The sequence below is a fragment of the Streptopelia decaocto genome, assembly GCF_964273445.1.
Source record: "Streptopelia decaocto genome assembly, chromosome: 6".
Classification (NCBI taxonomy): Eukaryota; Metazoa; Chordata; class Aves; order Columbiformes; family Columbidae; genus Streptopelia; species Streptopelia decaocto.
Genome location: NC_138660.1, coordinates 48,498,662 through 48,517,155, shown reverse-complemented (window position 1 = coordinate 48,517,155; position 18,494 = coordinate 48,498,662).

Sequence of the window (18,494 nt, the reverse complement as noted above, 5' to 3'; positions counted from 1 at the left end):
ACACGTCTCACATTTTATTTACCAACCTATTTCAGTGTTTTTTGCAAGGCCTGTTGCTTGCACACTGAAATAACAATGTCACAGAAGCTATTTGTGCCTCTTGAGCATAGACTTCACAGAAAATAAGACATGCCTTATTCTAGTGCTCCTACCGTTTTGCGGAGGAACAAAAGAAAAAAAAACAAAGTCTCTTCCCCACCTCATCTTTTTTAAAAACAGCTTTCTTTTTCCACATAGTATTCCCAGTGAGAAATTCTTGTACTTAGGAGAGAGCAAAGGAAGACCCCAATCACTGCTATGGACACTCTCAAGCGTTATTCTCACCTTAATTCCCTAGTCTTAGATTAGAAGATAAAATTCTGAAGTGATCCATACCAAGATTTTATCTTCTCATCATAAGTCAGGAGGTATTTCTTTATATTTAACTGCAATGGCAACAAAAGTGAATCAGATTATGTACATTTACATCAGTCAACACTAAGATATCTCACGCCCAATACAAGCATGGTCAACAATAGATATGCTTTCTCTATATCATTAATTTACTTGCTTAAGGTGCTTTTTTGCCATGTGTACTCACTATATTAGTCAGGTTACACCTGTTTCCTGTGCAGAGTACCCCAAAATACTGTTTCAGCCTTTCAGCATGTGCCTTCTTGACTTTGTCCTTAAGGTCTGTCTTGATACTAACACTTCATTCAGTTCATTTTTCTATGGCTCAGACACCATCCTATGCACCTTGGATTCGCCTTAGTCTTTGTGCTCAGCTTTTATAAGTTGCTTAGGTCAGCTCAGCGCCTGTCCACACACTTGGTTTTATCTCTGCTTCTCTCAATAAACTGGGACCTTTCTAACCTCTGTTTAATATATAGTATCAAGTCTGAAACCATCCACTCATTTTCAAATGGTTTAATGCTGCCAAAACAGACATCCAAGGCGACATGTGCCAGCTGTCTTGACCGATTCCAGCATGCACAACTCTATGACACATTGAAGCTCTCATGTGCTGTTGCCCTCTCAAATGCTTTTTCCTGCCTGTATGCATATAGGCCACAAAGGAAACAAAACAAAACAAAACAAGAAAGTAGACTGGAACAAGAAAAAAATGACCTTTTGTACCACATCAGAGTAAAAGAAAGAAAGATAAAATTACTGTTGCCCAGGAAGCGAGTACTGAACTACAGGGAAAACAAATGCAAGATGCCTGTATTTCCAGTGGATATTTTTATGTTAATAATAATAAGCTGATGTAATAATAATAAACATTCATATGTTCACAATAATAATAACTCTTTCACTTAAACCTTTGCTTTTATATGAAGGCATGTGGCAAACATTACCTATTAGAAATTTACTTTAATAATATGGTCTTCTGTGTGGAAAACTTGACCAAAAGTCCTTCTCGTGATAGTCTCAGAAAGATGGTAGGTAAAACTAAAATATTCTTGTTTCATAATCCCTCAGTATGAAGCTCCTTGCTGGCTTAGACACAGCAGTATGCTGAAAAGAATGTCACATGGCATTTCTCCAGTCATTCCTGAGAGACATAAAGAGCAAGATTAAGGCATCCTAAATATTTCTCTCTATAATAGAGGGTGGCTCATTAAGTACAGTGACCCTTGCTCCCTAGAGTTAGAGGGGTGTCCGTCCACTGGCATTGGCTGTGTGTTTTAAATGGATTCCACTGCCCCTTGAAATCACATGCGGGCTATTTTAGGTGAATTATAGTAAGGGAATTATTATTAACATACTCACAACACATTCTTACCAAAAGCTAGCCAGCTGCAATTTTTCTATCTGAAAATAACTGACCAATTAAAGAGCTATCCAATCTGAGTGAATCATGCCACAATCCTGGGGATTTCACCCAGACATGTAACACATGTTGCCAAGGCTTCCTCTGTTCACACATTCACAAAATGACACTGCTTTCTGTGATGATCCGTATATTCCCACCAAGACAGAGCCATAACAGTTGCATGTGGCTGCAATTCAGAGCTCCCAGAACACTGGCTGAAGTGATTAGGTTATAAAATCTTTACTTCCATTTCATTGGCTCTATCTGTGTAGAAAAGAATCAGAATCCTTTTCCGAGATACATCATCTAACTCAGTAATAATTATTTAAACTTGAGCAACAGGTCACATTAAAACCATTTTGCTGCACCCTCCATTGTATTCCCAAGGACATTTTTAGCTGTCATCCATGTACAAATACAGAATGGATGGTACCCTAATGTAGACAGGTAATGTGCATTTCTGAGTCACCTTTTAACATATCCATGAGCATAAGTTGCTTTATTAACTCCAGTTATGTCCTCATAATTTAAAAGTTTTGACTTCTTTTCCCCAAGTCTCTCTCCACAGGAGCAAATAGGTCTACATAGGATTTCTCTCCAAATTTGTCATTTACAAAGAACAGGTTACAAAAAAAGGCACTTCCAAGGGACTGCCGCGAACATCAAATAGCCTCACAGTGACTGTACTGTAAGTAAGAGTTATCAGCAATGATGATAAGCAGATAGTGATCCAGTAAACTCTCATTTCAAAACATAGTTCTCATAAAAAAAACATGTTTAGAAGAGATTAAACATTTTCTAAAGCAAAAGCTAAATGCAATAAATTCCTCTATAGTTAGAGCAGGTTAGACTGTTCAGTCATAAGAGACAATTTACAAGTATAAAAGAGTTCTACTAGTTCACAAGCACAGAACTGAGAGAGTTGGTGAGAATTATGGACATGTAGAAATGAGATGGCAGAGCCTCAGGACAGGTATTTTGTGCTCAGCAGTATTTGCCATAAGCTTTCCGAAACTTCAGTTTAGAACACACCATGAAACAAAGGTCCTGATTCTCTGTTGCCACGTAGTCATTTAACCATGATCAAAAATGAGGGGAAAAAACCCCTGCATGGTCATTTGCACATCCCATGTATCAACTACATAGAAATATAAATAACTGCCAAGGGCAGGACAGAGGAGATTCTGCACACAGATTTAACCACTTTTCATTAAACATTAGACCGAAGCAACAGTCATGTATAATCAACTTGCAGCTTAGTAAGTTTTAGTCCACTATAAATTTTGTTACTATTTCAAAGGTAGGAACGTAAAAGTATTTTGCAGGTATTTTAAATGACTAGTATCATGTAAATTTCACAACCTGCAGTTTTTAAAGTAACGTTTCGTGTTATTTTTATGAGTTACAACATGTAGCACAAGATTGGATGCAAGAGGGTACCCTTAGTGTACCTTGTACTTAGCTGAAGAATCCTTTACACTTCCTATTAGACAAGGAGGTTTAGCCTGAAAATCAGAAAAGTCTCCACTATACTACAGAAAGAGGGAAAGAAAACTGTAACTAATCAAAGAAAACCAAGTGTGGCATGCCAGAGCTGGCTGAACACTACTGCCCAGTTACCTTTAAGAGAGAATCTGAAGTTAGCCAAGTCATTGAGAGTAACAATGAAAAACAGGTGCTGCCTGTGTTTGGGTATTTTTTATAGTCCGCACAAAAACATGTCCTTAGGGACACTAACTCATTTGGGGAGAGGCTACAGAACAGGTTCTGTCCCTGTTTCTCCTGGCTGGTTTCTTTGGAAAAGGAGTTGTGGGAGGCCAGGCTGGTTGTGGTGTTTTGCGTATGCTCCCCAGGTTGGAACGCAGCTGTCCCTGCCCGCTGGGGACAGGCAGGTCAGCAGGCAGCGGCTCTGCACCACAGCCTTCACCTACCGATCGATAGTGACAGATGCGGACTGAGGACTCTCTCAAAGATAATGAAAAGACACACACATTTGCAGTGGGCACAGCTGTATATGAGCACAAAAAAACCCGAGGTAGGACTAGAGGACCTACAGAGGTCCCTGCCAAGTAACATTATTTTGCAACTCTTAACTGGGCCACAAGGAGTTTGTAAACATTTGCTCTTGCTGGTCGTGTATCTGGTGCCAGAAGTGCTGAGTGTTGCTTAAAGCCATTTTCAAGAACTAAATACTAGAAGTACATTTTAATTTAATTATGGTTTGTAATACAAATGCTGGTGTGTCATAACCATCCAATTTTCCTTTTTAAGTGCAAGCTATATGCCTGTAAGTATTTGTGGCTGAATTTCCACAAACACGTAACAAGAGATGGAAATGCACACATGGCTATTAGTAGAAAGTGATGCTTCTCAGTATTTGTCATACAATTACCATTCTCTATCAAGAGGTAAAGACATATCAGCATTGCCACGGTAAGATACTTGGTTCACGCATCAGATTCTAACGTTTGAGTTTTTTTTAAACTGAGCATGAGTATCTTCCTCAATTGCCAAGTCACCTGCACTTAACAAATTTTAAGATGCAAAATTATTCACTTGATACATATTTCCTCTTTGAATTAATTTGTTTTAGCCAATAAGCAGTAAGATTGGAATGCTACCACCCATGCTATGGTCATTCCCTTAGTAAGAAAAATAGCTAGAAAGTTCAAAATCAATTGTAAACAATTGGATTACAGATTTGGGGCAGGGAGTGGGAGGAGAAAAAAGAAAAAGTAACAGCCCTGTAACATAGCAGATAAAATTGCAGATAAAAACAGAACAAAGGGGAGAGCAAGATCATTTGAAATCCTTCTATCTTATTTTCCTGTATGATTTTTAATATGTGGTTTTGGTCTACAATGAAACCTTTTAAAAGCAATTATGTTTACTATTTAGAAAAACAGTTGTATTGGAATGTGGTATCTTTACATGGTATCGTTATGTGGTCTGAATGATACTGAATGTACATAGTACTTTCTTATCCATTTGACTTGTAACTTACCAATCATACTTTTCCTCCAAACCTTTCCTAAGTACTTAAGAACCACCTATTTTTTACTGGAAGGTGCTGTGTTTCCTGCCAAACAGCACTGAAACAATAGCTGTTGCCTCCAGCCTTTGCCACTGCTAAGCAGTGTAAGGTGAGCACATGCAGCACAGCCAGAGGTATAGCCGAGAGCATACTTACCTCCATGCCGCACTAAATAATATATTGGCAAGGCAAGCACATAAGAGATTTGGTGTCTTGTAACTACTATCAGACGTGTGTCTATCAAGCTTCACATTCGTTAGTCAAATGAGACTGATGAATTAGAGAACGTTTAAATTTGTCTTCCTTTAAACAGGCACACAATGAGTGCAGCAGAGTCACAACTGGAAAACTTGACTGAGAAGAACACAGTGGTAAGATAAGCTCAGTAAAATTCAATGCTTTTTTTTCTTTTAAATAGGCTGTCTAGTGTGGGCCCCGATACTGCTCATGTAATTAATGAGAATGAAAGGATAAAAAGAAAAAATATAAGCATGTCTTTCTTCAAGTCACATGAATAGGAATAATGCACTTTCTAGTTCTTTCTTATTAGCTATGACAATGTGTTGATTTTGCTGGTAATACATGCAGAAGGTTGACTGAGAACTAGTGTTTTAGTGTGATTTGCCTCAAAATACTGGAACCTTGCTATATTTGCTGGAGTAGGGGTCTGCCATAATTTAGAGTTGAATGATTTTTGAAAGTTTTATTATTTAGATATGCATATTTGTATCAGGATAAAGGTTGGCATGTTAAATGACAACCCAAATTAGTATATTTCCTCAAAATATTACTAGGCATTTGGAAGTTCTTCACACTTCGTAGTAATCAATAACATTTTAAGTTCTTGTCTTGTCTGAGCTGCTTTTGTTAAGAAGTGTCTGAAATGTAAATGAAGCAATGTTATAGATACTTGAGGCTCTGCTTACCTGCAGAAGAAACAGCAAGCTTTTCAAGCAACAGTGTCAGCAGTGTGTGCTTAGCTATCATGCGCATATTTAAAGAGTCCTTAGGGGAGAAGAGATTATTTAGTAAAGTGGCCAGTGAATATTCCAGTTGGACTAGAAGATTGTTATAGATCCCTTCCAACTGTAGTATTTTATTCTATTAGCGACCAGTTTTAGATGAGAATCTAGGCAGCTACTGGTCCTCTCTTTCATATCCCTGCCTCCCTTCCCAGAATTGCCATAAGCTAAGGGGTCAGTTCTGTAGCCTCCTCTTGATCCTGAGGGCTGTTCTTCAGTGGTTTGGAAAATGCACTGGGTTGAATGAGACACAGTCTTCATTTGCAATGCATTGCTCCTTCTCTCATAATTTATGCCAAGATGGCCTATGGATCCTCATGCTAGGGATTCCTGACAGTACAGATTAACTGGAACCAGGCACCCAGGTGGGATCAAAGCAGGGCTGAATGGTAGGGAACAGACTGCCTGAGCCTGTCAGAGCCAAGAGCTGGAGGAAGTACTATGGGAGATTACGAAAAGAACTTCTCAAATCCTGTCCTCAAAAGATGTTTGGTTTGGTGTTGGTTTTTGTTGGTTTAGTGTTACATATATTGTTTTGGGTTTGTTTTTTTTTCTTTCCCCAACTGAGAAGAAAATCCAGCTCAATATACAATGGCAAATGGCAGCTGTTTGACAACAGGTTGTTTTCTACTGTCAGGAGAGGACTTGCCAGTACAATATGCATGATTATATAATCCCATGGGGATATAGCTAAATGAACATACTGACAGTATTCACAAATAAACTGTATCAGTTTACTACTTTTACAATTTCTATTTACTTGTTTGATAGTGCACAAATGAAAAAGTTTACATGTAAGAAACATTAACATAGCAAGAATATGATGAAAATGCAGGTAGGCATTTTGGCAAAGGAATACAGAGTAGAACTGATACTGTTTTTTTCAACAGTTCTTCTAATTACTTGTATGAATATATACACCTACCAACTGAATAAGTAGTCTGTGAACAGTAGAAGAGGTTTTACCTAATTTACAACCCAAGAAGAAAAGTACCATTTCAATGGTCCTACTGTGAAGACAGATTTATCAACAACTTCAGGTTTTAAAAAAATCCCTGAAATTTACTAGATAATAATTCAAAAGTCTACAAAATCTACAGGCCTTCCAAAAGCTTTTTGCCCAGGAAAAGTATACATTTATCAGATTTATTACATGCAATGAAGAATTACTGTAGGCATGTTATAAAATTGGTGGGAAAGATATCCAGAAGATCCCAGACGAAAAACCAAAACAAAAACCACAAACAAACAAACCACAAAAAAAGCAAAAGGTACAGTTTGATTGCAGTGTTTGAATGCTGTACTATCACTGGCCTCATAAAACACATTCATGCAACAGTTTTATAGGTAGCGTTGACAAACAACTACTTTTGAAGGACATATAGCATTTTGGTTAGCTCCTTCACAAAAATTCCACCATCAATTTTTGCTAGAATGTCTGCTTACTAGCTAACTTAATTTGTTTGGTACTGCAGCCTTCCTCTGTCCAACACACCACTTCTGGCCACAGAAGCACATTTGAGCCTCTCAAACCAAGGAAAATGAGAGGGCAATACTCCCTGCAGAGTTCTAACCTGACTGAAACCTTTATCCTATCTCGTTATTGATTTTTTTTAATATGTTGTAATTTTTATAGTCTGTTACTCGACTGTTATGAGCAGCAGTTTGGTGCAATGGGACTGAAAACATGAATGTAAACAGACTAAGTAAGTTCCACCTAAGCACAAGGCCCATACATAGGTGGGCTCCTATTCTGCAGCTCTTGGGAAGAGAACAGTCACAGACCCACAGATGTGAATTTGCCTGCAAGGTCAGCAAACTGGACAGTGTAATAAACTTATTGTCACTATGAAGGAATAAATCAGGATAAGTCTGGGGGAGAAGTGAACAGGCCAGAGGACAAACATAGCCAGAAAGCTCAGAGCTAAAAACAGCAGACGCAAAAGGGGAAAAAAAAAAAAAAGATACTTGATAAAGGCAATATTATCTGTTCGCCTCATTTGAATAAGATAATTTTACAAGTCACCAGTAAAAGTTAAAACTTAGAGTCAGCAGAGCCAGAAGGAAATGGTAGTAGTGATTTAGGTCAAAGTTCAAATCTGTGCTTTTCTTATTTCCTCTGTTTTCCTCCTACATTTTCATAAAGGTTAAGGCTCGACAAAGCTCAGGAAACAGTCAACATAGCTGACAAATTTAGATATACAGTTCTCATAAAATATTTTACTTGTAAATAAATTCCCATTAGTATTCTGCAGTGATTTAAACTACTGTGAACAAGCAGGGAAGGAAATAAAGAAGATCAGAGACCTGTCTTGGAGATAGCAGTAACAAAATGTGAAAACCTCAAATGACCATTAGGACACACCAGATTCTGTTTTGGTTTGGTTCCCCCACCCACACCCCTAAGTTTCAGAGAGAGACTTTCATTAAAATATATCTTTAGGAAGTGGCTTTGTGTCAGGTATAGGCGTACATACCAATTTAGTCCTGACACAAAAGCAGATGTTACAGTTAAATCTCTCTTTGGGAGTGGGGGGAAGAGAAGTGTAGCAAATCACCAACTTTATAGAACACTGATTCTTCACACAATTTCACCTCATACAAGTCAATTCATGCATGCAAACAGAGCAAATATGTCTGTTTTATCAGTCATCTAGCAGCCATAGGTCCTAAACTAGAAAAGGGTAACAGAAGCTTCCATTTTTAGTTAAATCTGAGTTAAATTGAGAGCTCCTAGGGAGAAGGAGGTAAACTCCAGACTATTTTTGAAGGACACCATAACACCTACCCTAAAAAACAATAACACCAACAAAATGACTCACTAGCAATGAAACAAAACATAGGAGAATGTGGATATCGCATAAGCACACTCACCTGATTTAGGAAAAGCCTGCTTCACAGTCTGAAGTCAACCCTTAGATGCAGTTTAAATCAGGAGTATGTCTAACATACAGCTGTGAGTTAGGCTGAACATTCTTGCAACTGGTAAATTTAACAGCTGTTCTTCATTTGGGGTTAAAAGTCAGACCCATTTAGCATCTTTGATGGAATCAGACAGCTGAGAACAGCCAGCATGGGTGGTAGGGAACAGGGGTGTTACTCTTTTCCTTGCAGGAAGGGAATAGCAGTGGAGACAACTTGCATCAGTCAAGGCGATCTGGCAGGACATTAACCACAGTCACAACCTGGCACTGCCAAAAAGCTAATGGAGAGACAAGTCTTGAGTTTCTGGCTAGAAAGAAGGTGAACACTGTGAGCCAAGAAACTCCTTCCTGCTTTGCTGAAGGAAGCTAGACCTTGAATTTCCTCTTAAAAATATTCTTAGAATACATCAAATACCTCGTGCTTCTCCTATGTTTTTTTTCCACACAAAATATTACAGATCACACTAATTCCGGTTAAAATTTGAATCAAAAGCCTCCCCAAACCCAACTGCCAACAGTGCCAGTTTAAGCTCAACCAAATATAAGCATGTTAAAGGCCAGTTAAACATATAACAAATTGTCTTGCAAAGAAGTGAGGGGTTAACAAATGGAGATTTTAGCTAATAGTTTGGTCTTGGTTCTCACTAACATTTCTCTTTATTGTTTTAAATGAATGTTCTTTCTATTCAAACTTATTTTGAATGAGAGATGAAAACTTACATTTGAGTATTTGCTACGTGGCAGAAAAACCTCGAAATCAAACCTCTTGAGAGCTGATTTCAGGAAACAGGTAGCAGATTTCAGCAAGTGGTGCAAAATGATGGAATGGTAATTTTCGTTCCCAAGCGTACTGTAAGAAAGATGTAATAAGCCTTTGTGAGAACACAGAGAGTCAAATGATCAGAAAGATTTGATATCAGCACTTAGTAATTTACCTGCCAGAAGAGTTATGGTGCAATTAGGAGCAGTGTACAGGGATGTGCTTCCAAGTGCTCTCCCAGCTAACGCAGTCGCCCTTCTGTCTCCTGGCTGCTTTAAAATGCTGTGTCTTGCTCCACAATACTGACAGCTGTATCAAATCTAAAAGAAACCAGCAGTCACCTGTCACAACACCTTTCAGTGCAGCACACACTGATTACCAGGCGCTCATTCATTAGCCCCACTTTGTTTGAAATTCTGCCTAATTGTATGCTTGCTGCTTTTCCATTCATGATAGACAGCGATTCTCCTAGCAAGCTTAAGAATAAAATATCTGAATACCACCCTTAATTCACTCTTTAATTAACATATTTCTGTTGTATGAACACCCTGAATCTTTTCACTGACTCTTACTGGATCTGGTCTTACTGGATTTCACTTTCCATTGGGAAGTGGCTCCTGTCCTGGCCACCAGCCGGTGCCCTGGCCTGTCCCATGACCCACGAGGGCTCTGGAGCTGCCCTGTGGTGGCCTGTGCCGGCACGGTGCCGCCCATCTCTGACACAGATACATGTTGCACTGCAGGGCACGCTGGAGCTGGCAGACTTGCCCCTGCAGAAGGGCTCCGTGGAGCTCCTCAAGCAGAGATGGGAGTCCGTCAATGCTACAAGACCCGGCCCGACGCTCCAGTGCTCACCAGCCCCACAGTCCCCGGCGCTGGGTAAGATCAGCCGCAGCAGCACCGTGGAGAAAGTGCCAGCAGGCAGCAGGAGGGAGGATGTGTTCAAGGAGGAGACCCTCAGCAGCCCTCAGCAGATCGAGCACTTCCCCACCACTGTGGAGGAGCTGCGGAGCCACTTTGAGGCCCTGGGTGGCAAGAAGGTAAATGCCTGGGCTGGGTGGACACCTGGAGGGAGTGGGGTTGGCCGCAGGGCTGCAGGACGGTTTTCCCAGCCTCACAACAATCCGGGATGGGCAGCAGCAGCCACAGCTCCTGTCAATGTCCTGTGAACAATTTGGATCAGTACATTAATACCAAGAGTTCTATAGCTTTCCCTGTTCCATAATGTTATTGGTCTGGATCATTTTCATGGGTGCTGATCTGCCAGGTAAGCCAGTGTGCAATTGTGCTTGGCTGGTGCTTTTTAGGGCAGGAGAAAACCAAGACATTATGGCCCGAGAGAAGAATTCCCAAATGAAACTATTTGCAAACACTCCAAAACTTTCAGAAGCAATTGCTTCTTATTTGTAGAACTGCATTGACTCCCTTTCAACTGAGAAACCTGTTGTCACTTCACCCATTGGCTTTCACTGGCATAATGTGACAGGCCTGGACAAACTGCAGCCTTTATTTGCCCTCAGACTTTTGTCTGAGAAATGTCTGTGATTTCTTTGAACTATTTGGGGATAAGTTAATCTTTTTTGAAGCTTAAAAAATGTTTCAGACAAGTATAGGATACTGATAAGGTTATTAGCAATCTTAATGAGGGGAACTTCATTCATTTTTGTGGCTAAAAGGTCTTATACCCTGCTTTCCCTCTTCTGCATGAAAACTAAAATGTCCCTGCAGGTTTTGGTTGCTGATGAAATATTTAATGCCTTCCACATTAAAATTCCTCACTTTTTGTTCAGTTAACAAATTTAAATAAATAAATAATCCCCTTTAAATAATTTTTACCCCACTGCTCAAAGATATGCTAAAACTTGATGTCACTTCTCTGTGTTCTACCACCTTCTAACTGCTGCAGGATAACACTGTCAGTCCATGTAATCAGTCATTTACCCATTTAATTTTAATGCCCAGAGTGATTTAAACATGGCTTTCTGGTCCAGAAGCTAGAGTTCAGAATAATGCATGCTGACTGTGATATAATTCATACACAAAATCCTGCTATTAAAAGATATTAGAAAGCTTTTTTATGTGAACAGTAAAATAAAAATTCATGTGATTCATGAAAAATCTTTTCATTGGCTTTAGATACGTAACACAAAAAGTAGCAGGTACCAATAAAATAAAGGTTAAAACTTTATGGGATTATTGAGCACTTTCAAGACCATAGAAAGTAGTCATAGACTGCTGCTAAGTGGCATTTTAAGGTAGAGAGACCTTTTTGGTTGATCTTAGTAATTTTTTAATAACAGCAGAATAAACCTTTTTTTTCCCTATGAAGCAATACGTTTGGCATTGAAGACATGACCATTCTTGTAGGAGCAATTTAGTTCTTTTTTTTAACATACTGATAGGAAGAGAAAGAATTTTTTTAAGTTAAACAGCATCCTTCCCTTGACAGGACTGCAAACCTTCATCTTCAAAATAGTTACCGAGGAAGTAAAAGAACTCCTTATTCCCAGTCTCAGAATTGTTATCCCAATTAAAAATGACTTTGTTAGGGTTTCTTTGCAAAATCTGCTACTGTTCCACCTGCAAATGCTTTGAATTCACGTGCAACTTAGAATCTGACTATTAGCATAACTACTTCACTAATGAACTTAATAAAAATGATTTCCAAGTATATCTCTTTTTGACAGGTGTTCCTCCAAGTGAAAATATATTGCTTCTGATACAAAAGGGAAGCAAAGGCTGAGTAAACAGAGTGGGAGGTGGGAGAAAAAGAGTCAAGGAAGTGTTACTTTCCTCTTCCTTATTATTTGTTTGCCAAGAGCACTGCATATGAAATGTATTTGAGTAGAGCTCTAGTAAAAGCCAGAAGTGAAAAAAGAGGTGTACTCTCTACAGATCACACTGGCTTGCCAAGTCACTGAAACTCAGGCAGGAATTGCAACTGTTAAGATTGGTATCTTGCAAAAATAATGGAAAGCAGATGATGCTTACAAACTGGGAAGTGATAAGGGGTGGAAAAGCATGAGGAACAGGTCCTTTTTCAGAATTCAAGTGGAAAAGCTTGAATTCCGTGATTCTGTTCAGGTGGCTGTCTTAGGAAACAAGATATATATTGCCCTTGAGGATTTATTTCCCCAGCATTGTAAAACATCTTGAGGTTTTCAAGATACAATCAATATGAAACATAGAAAAATGGAATCTGCATCATAGAAGATGCAGATGTAAGCATTACTATTTTTACTTCAAAAGAAAAATTTGAAAGTGAGTCTACAAAATCACTGGCATTCACACCAAGGGCTTCTGATGCTGAAGAAGTCTGGGTACTTAAACGTGGGTCATTCACTTACAAATCTCAGCAACACAGACCAAAAGCAGGACTGACAAGGTTTCAAAAAAAATGTGTGAACTCCGAAGTTATAGGAGTTCTATGAAAAGGTAGATTATTTCAGTAACATGAAAAGTCAGAGCCAAAACAATGCTGGTGCTAACAATGGCATCAACACCTATGTCCAAGATCTAATGGCACAGAAAACATGTAGAAATTACTGATTCATCCACTAGCAACAGTGAACAAGCATGAAAAAAATAAAATAATGTGAGATAAATATGATCCCCAGCAATCTCAGGCTTTGCAGGTATAAAGCCTGGACTTTGTATCATATTTTAACTTAATATACTGAAAGCTATTTCAAAGTGCACATTAAGCATTTGATGTGTATCTGGTTAATGATAAGGACCCCAGATGTTAGAGGTGACAAAGGCATTTATTAATATTAATGAATATTAAGTATTTTGGTAGTTATATATTACACAATGAGACAAGATACTTGTCATGAAAAACAATAGCAATTTACTATGCCTTCAGAAGATACATTTTTACTATGGTTCTATCAGCTAATCAGTGAGACAAGAAAATACTCATATCACGATATAATGCAAGGGTATGTAAAGGTTCTAGCAAACTGATCCAGTCTCTTTTATTTAGCCATAGGACATTTCCAGGGCCAGGAGGAGTGAAGGACGAGGAATGAGCTGATGCATTTTCCTTGCATTTTTCGAGTGCTTTCACCCAGAAGCAATAAAGGAGGTTAGAACAAAGTTAGTAATGGCTATATCTAAAACCAAGAGAAAGCCATAGAAATCACAGTGGAATTTTCAAAATTTAAACAAAACGTCTTTTAAGGCTCAGTGCCAGCTAACTATATTACAGTTACCTTATGCACAAATGAACATGCTCGTTAGCCTTATGCTCAGAAAAAGACTGCCAACTGGTGTAATCCTTCCTGCTTAAATGGAATATCTCTTGACAAATCAGACTTTGAAGGCCAGGGACCGTCTTACATTATTCCATAGGAAAAACAGGTTTTATGCTAAGGCGTCAGAATATCACTGATTAAAAATTGTAAAAACTCTCATTCAGGTTGCATTTCCATTGCAGTGCCATTATTTGTATATGTACAAAATCAGTAGAGAAAAATCAGGGCAATTAAACAATATTAGACTATGAAGTGACTTCTAAACAAATCAATCACATAAAGAACTCCCTGCTGGTTCAAAAGTGAAAGACAAATGTAGACTTTTGGCATATTTTTCTTCCTGGTGGCTACATGGTGAACTATACCAAATCCTAATTATTTGAATGGAATTAACACTTCCTATTGCAGTAAGTGAATACGAAAAAAGAGTAAACAGTGTCAGGAACTAAGTTTAATAATTTTGAAGCTAAGTCACTGGTGAAGCCAAAGTACTTTTGCTTCAGTTTATCCTAGTAGAACTTAGATGTATTTCCTTCTTAGGAGTCTTAATAAGTTAATAATTGAGTCTATTGCTGGAGCCTTTTAATGAAAGCCTCTAGGTTTCAGGCCTGTCCATATCTTTCCATTATTTAAAAATAAACTGATGTCCCATTCTGATAGAATGATAAGTATTTTCCCCTTTCCTATAGGAAAAAATATCTTTCCTAGGAAGTAACAATATATTAAAACATCAGTTTTCCATACTGACTTATCACTTCCATGAAACATGTACTTTAGTTTATTAGCACTCAAAGGCATTAAAGCAACTGAGGCCTGTGTTTGCTGGAAAGTGATTATGTATGTTTTTCTTAAAATATGTTAAAATATTCCAACTGAGAAAGTAATTTCATGCTTACTTTTTAGAGAAACCTATTGAAAAAAAATCATTAAGACCATTCATTTAAGTAATCTGGTATATGTTCACTAAACTCTGTCCTTTGCAGAAAACGTGAACTGCTGCCAGAAAGTAAATAAACAGATGTTTAATGTAAAAGGTTAGACCTTCACCAAAATTGTTTAAACAAGCAGCATCTTTTTTTCCCCTAACACTCTCAGAAACATTTATATTAATTTAGCAAAGCCATATAATGCAGAAAAGCAGAGAAACCCCACGACAGCTGCAGGTCAGTGTTGTACCTTGTAAGCATTTGCAAAATTCGTATTTTTGTTATGGATGAATGAAAGCGAATAGTGAGGAGTGCATGGGATGGCCAAATGAGTACTCACGCTGAAAAGCTTGATATTGAAGGAAGTGTTATATGGTCAGCCTTCTGGATTTTGGCTTCATCTCTTTCTTAGCTCTTTCTTTTTTGTGACACAATGCATTCCACCCCTTGTTTTTCATGAACTTTTTTTAATGGCAAAAGATTCTTCAACAAGGAAGAACCACATTGTCTGTGGTCATGAAGAACATATGTCATTAGCATGAAGAACAGGTTTTGGTGAAAATTCACGTTCTTTTTTTTTTTTTTCCTTTCCCCTTAAAGGAAAACTTCTTCTGTGCTTTTACTTTCTCAGTAAATATATCAGGTCTTTACAGGTACTTTACAAATTATCTGAAGAAACAAGTCCTTTCCAACTTCGGCTATTCTTATTTAACTCATCTCTGAACCGGACTGGCTTTTCACAGTTTGGAAGACGTATAAAATTTTTGCCTTTCTACAAACTGGACACGTTGACAGAGTTCCTCCTGATCTCTACAATGGTTTATACCAGGGAAAGCAGCTTTTCAATGCTGGGAATGGAGCTTCCCAAAGCTCCTTTGTTCACCAACAGTCCCACAAACTATTGCAGTATATACACATGTGTACATATACGTATAGGTCTCTACAGTTCCTTCCTGTTTAATCAGTAAATTTGCAGTGATTCACATTCCAAAGCCGTGTATCACTTGCAGTTCTTCAGTTCTTCTGAGCTATCTTCTCTGCGTTAGATACACTGTTGTACTGTTTCCTGGAGAGCACACTGGCCTTCCTCAAGAAGTTACACAAAACTGGATTTGAAATCAGCACAAATGATTCACATCTCTGACAACTCAACATTTCAGACTTTCTTCTCCACCAGATCCCTGTTAACTAGTTTCTCTAGTGGCCTGTGCCACTAGTTTAGCTAGTTGCCTAATTATTAAATAACTATGCTTAGGCCAAATATGTGAATGTTTTTAAAATAAAAAGTTATAACATTTTCCTTTAACAGGCCTTCGAGAACTCTTCTATCCTTCTGCCCTTAATTCAGCTTTACCATTTTTACGCTCTATTTGGAGGTACCTACAGCAGAGGAAACAATCTGTAACAGGATCTCACCTTAAAGAGTAGAATCATCCACTTCCTCACAGCGAGAGATGTTAGGGTTTGAGCTATGGCCATGAAGAAGCCTGCTAGAATAAAAAGTAGGACAGATCAGTTGGAAAAATGAAACTTGTGTGTTACCAACTCCTTATGAGAAATTAAATTTGAGTTTAATCTCATTTACATATAAAGTGCTGTTGAGCAGGCTGCATTTTTATAAGGAACAGGATGGGATGGACTATAGTCATATGCCCTCAACTAAACTTCTCAAAGGAAGTCTCCTTTGTGCTGAGATTTAATAGATATGTCTTTTGCTTTGCAACATTGTTACTGCTTATTCAGTATCCATGAAGATTCATGACCTATCAAGTGCTGCAGATGAGGGTGGATTATTTTTAGGATCCCTTGTCTTCCACAAATTGCAATGATTTCAGGTGTGGGTCTCATTTTTGTCTGATTATTGTCTGGCTCTATTCCCTACGTTCTTTCTGCCCCACTCTTAAAAAGACTTCTTCCCTGTTTTTTTGGCTATTGTATTTTTAATTTAAATAAGCCCTTTTCATCTGTTATGATGAGTTGAGTCTTTTGCAGAGTACGGTTAGCTAATAGAAAAAACTTTTGATGGTGCATCTAACACCACTTCCCAGGATGAACGACTTCCCTGGGAAGGCAGTCTAGAAATCTGAAAGTTCTTTCTGGAACATGGAAGCATTTAAATAGAAGCATTTAAAAAGCATGAAGCACATTTTCTCTACAAGATTAAGTATTTTTTTTTTTTTTTAAATGCTGTTGAACACTATCATACTTCCATCATTACCTGGTAACAGATAACCCTAAAAAACTACACGTATCCACAGCAGTTTAACAGGTATTGTAAAAGTCTAGAAAGTGAGAAAGGTGCATAACCAAAAAGACTTTTTAGTAATATAAGGCTTCTGATAGTTTTTAAGATATTTTCAGGACTTCTACCTGTATAACTGTAGATATGATGTTGTTTTGCCTTTAGTTCTTCCAGCAAAGAACAGTGAAGTTTAAGAGAAATATTTTATTTCGTGCTGACTGAAGTTCTACAGTTGAGCCTGTAATTTGGAAATGCAGTAAACACAGGAGAACCTCATTCACTTCAGGAAAAGTGAAAGAACTAAAAGTATCAGGTTGGGTTTTTCTTTCGAAGTGCTAATACTTTAAGGCTATTCGTAGCAGTAGGATAGCAGTGTCTTTGTGTGTTTCTATATGCAACATTAAAAATGACACTGATGAAAGAACACTAAGATGTACGGAAAGAACTACAACATTGACTCATTTTGCTCTCCCTCCTTGTTTTTTGGGAGGATTTAGGGGAGTGTGATTTATTTATCTATCTATGTTTTATTTATTTCTTTTACTTTTCACACTGCACTGTAAGTTTGGTGGTTTCAAGAAGGAAGTAGATTTTGAAAGAACGTAACTTCATTTGTTAAAGCTGTTAATTTTATTCTGAGCAGATAGGAGATTTTGTATTTTTAATAGTTCTTTAGAGGGTGATTTAGCAGAAATTACCTCCTTGTCAGTTCAGGGTTATAGCAGACTGACTAGTCTTTGGCTAAAGTCTCCAGAAGACAGAGAAAAGCAGATAAGCTCTGTTTTCCATATGCAGACGCTACCTCTAATCCAACTGTGTGATATTAAGCAAGCACACCAAGAGCAAGGAGAAAGGAGGAAAATGACCCTTGAGGCTCCTTAGGAAAGGCGCACATGCTTACAAAGGATCACAAAAGGGTTCCTCCTTAAAGATATGATCGTTTAGAAATAACTCAGAAATTGGGTGTTGTAGAAATAATCTTTAACATTTTAAAATCTGCAGAGATCAATAAAGTTAAAACCTTTTAACTCAGATGTTGTATGTGATGTCCATTGAGTTTTGTAGAGTTTAATCTTGAGGGTGAGGAATTGTGCTTTTTGAGTCATAAAAAAAATTACCTCTTCTCTTTCCAGACACATAAGCCAGTCAATACCTTGCTTTACACAAGTCTATTTTTGTTGTCTGGTCTCCAACCTATTAGCCAGCGGCATCGGAGCCTGATAACCTCTGTGGGAAACTGACCGTAAAGCACTTGGGAAGGCACAGCTCCTTTCCTTGGTCAGTGGCCAGAAAATGACGTTTGGAAAAGTATGTTTCATTTATAACATATTCTTTAACTTCATCTCCACACCTAGTTGAATTTTAGTTTGCAATATTTTCTAGACAATACTTCTTATCCTAAGTAACTTCTTAAGTATTTGTCACTTGTGGCAGCAAGCAACAAATCTTAAAACATTTTCCCCATCATTCTGTCTGCTGGTATTTGGAACGATTTACCAGCCTGTAGTATCTTAATCAATTCTTGAAGCATG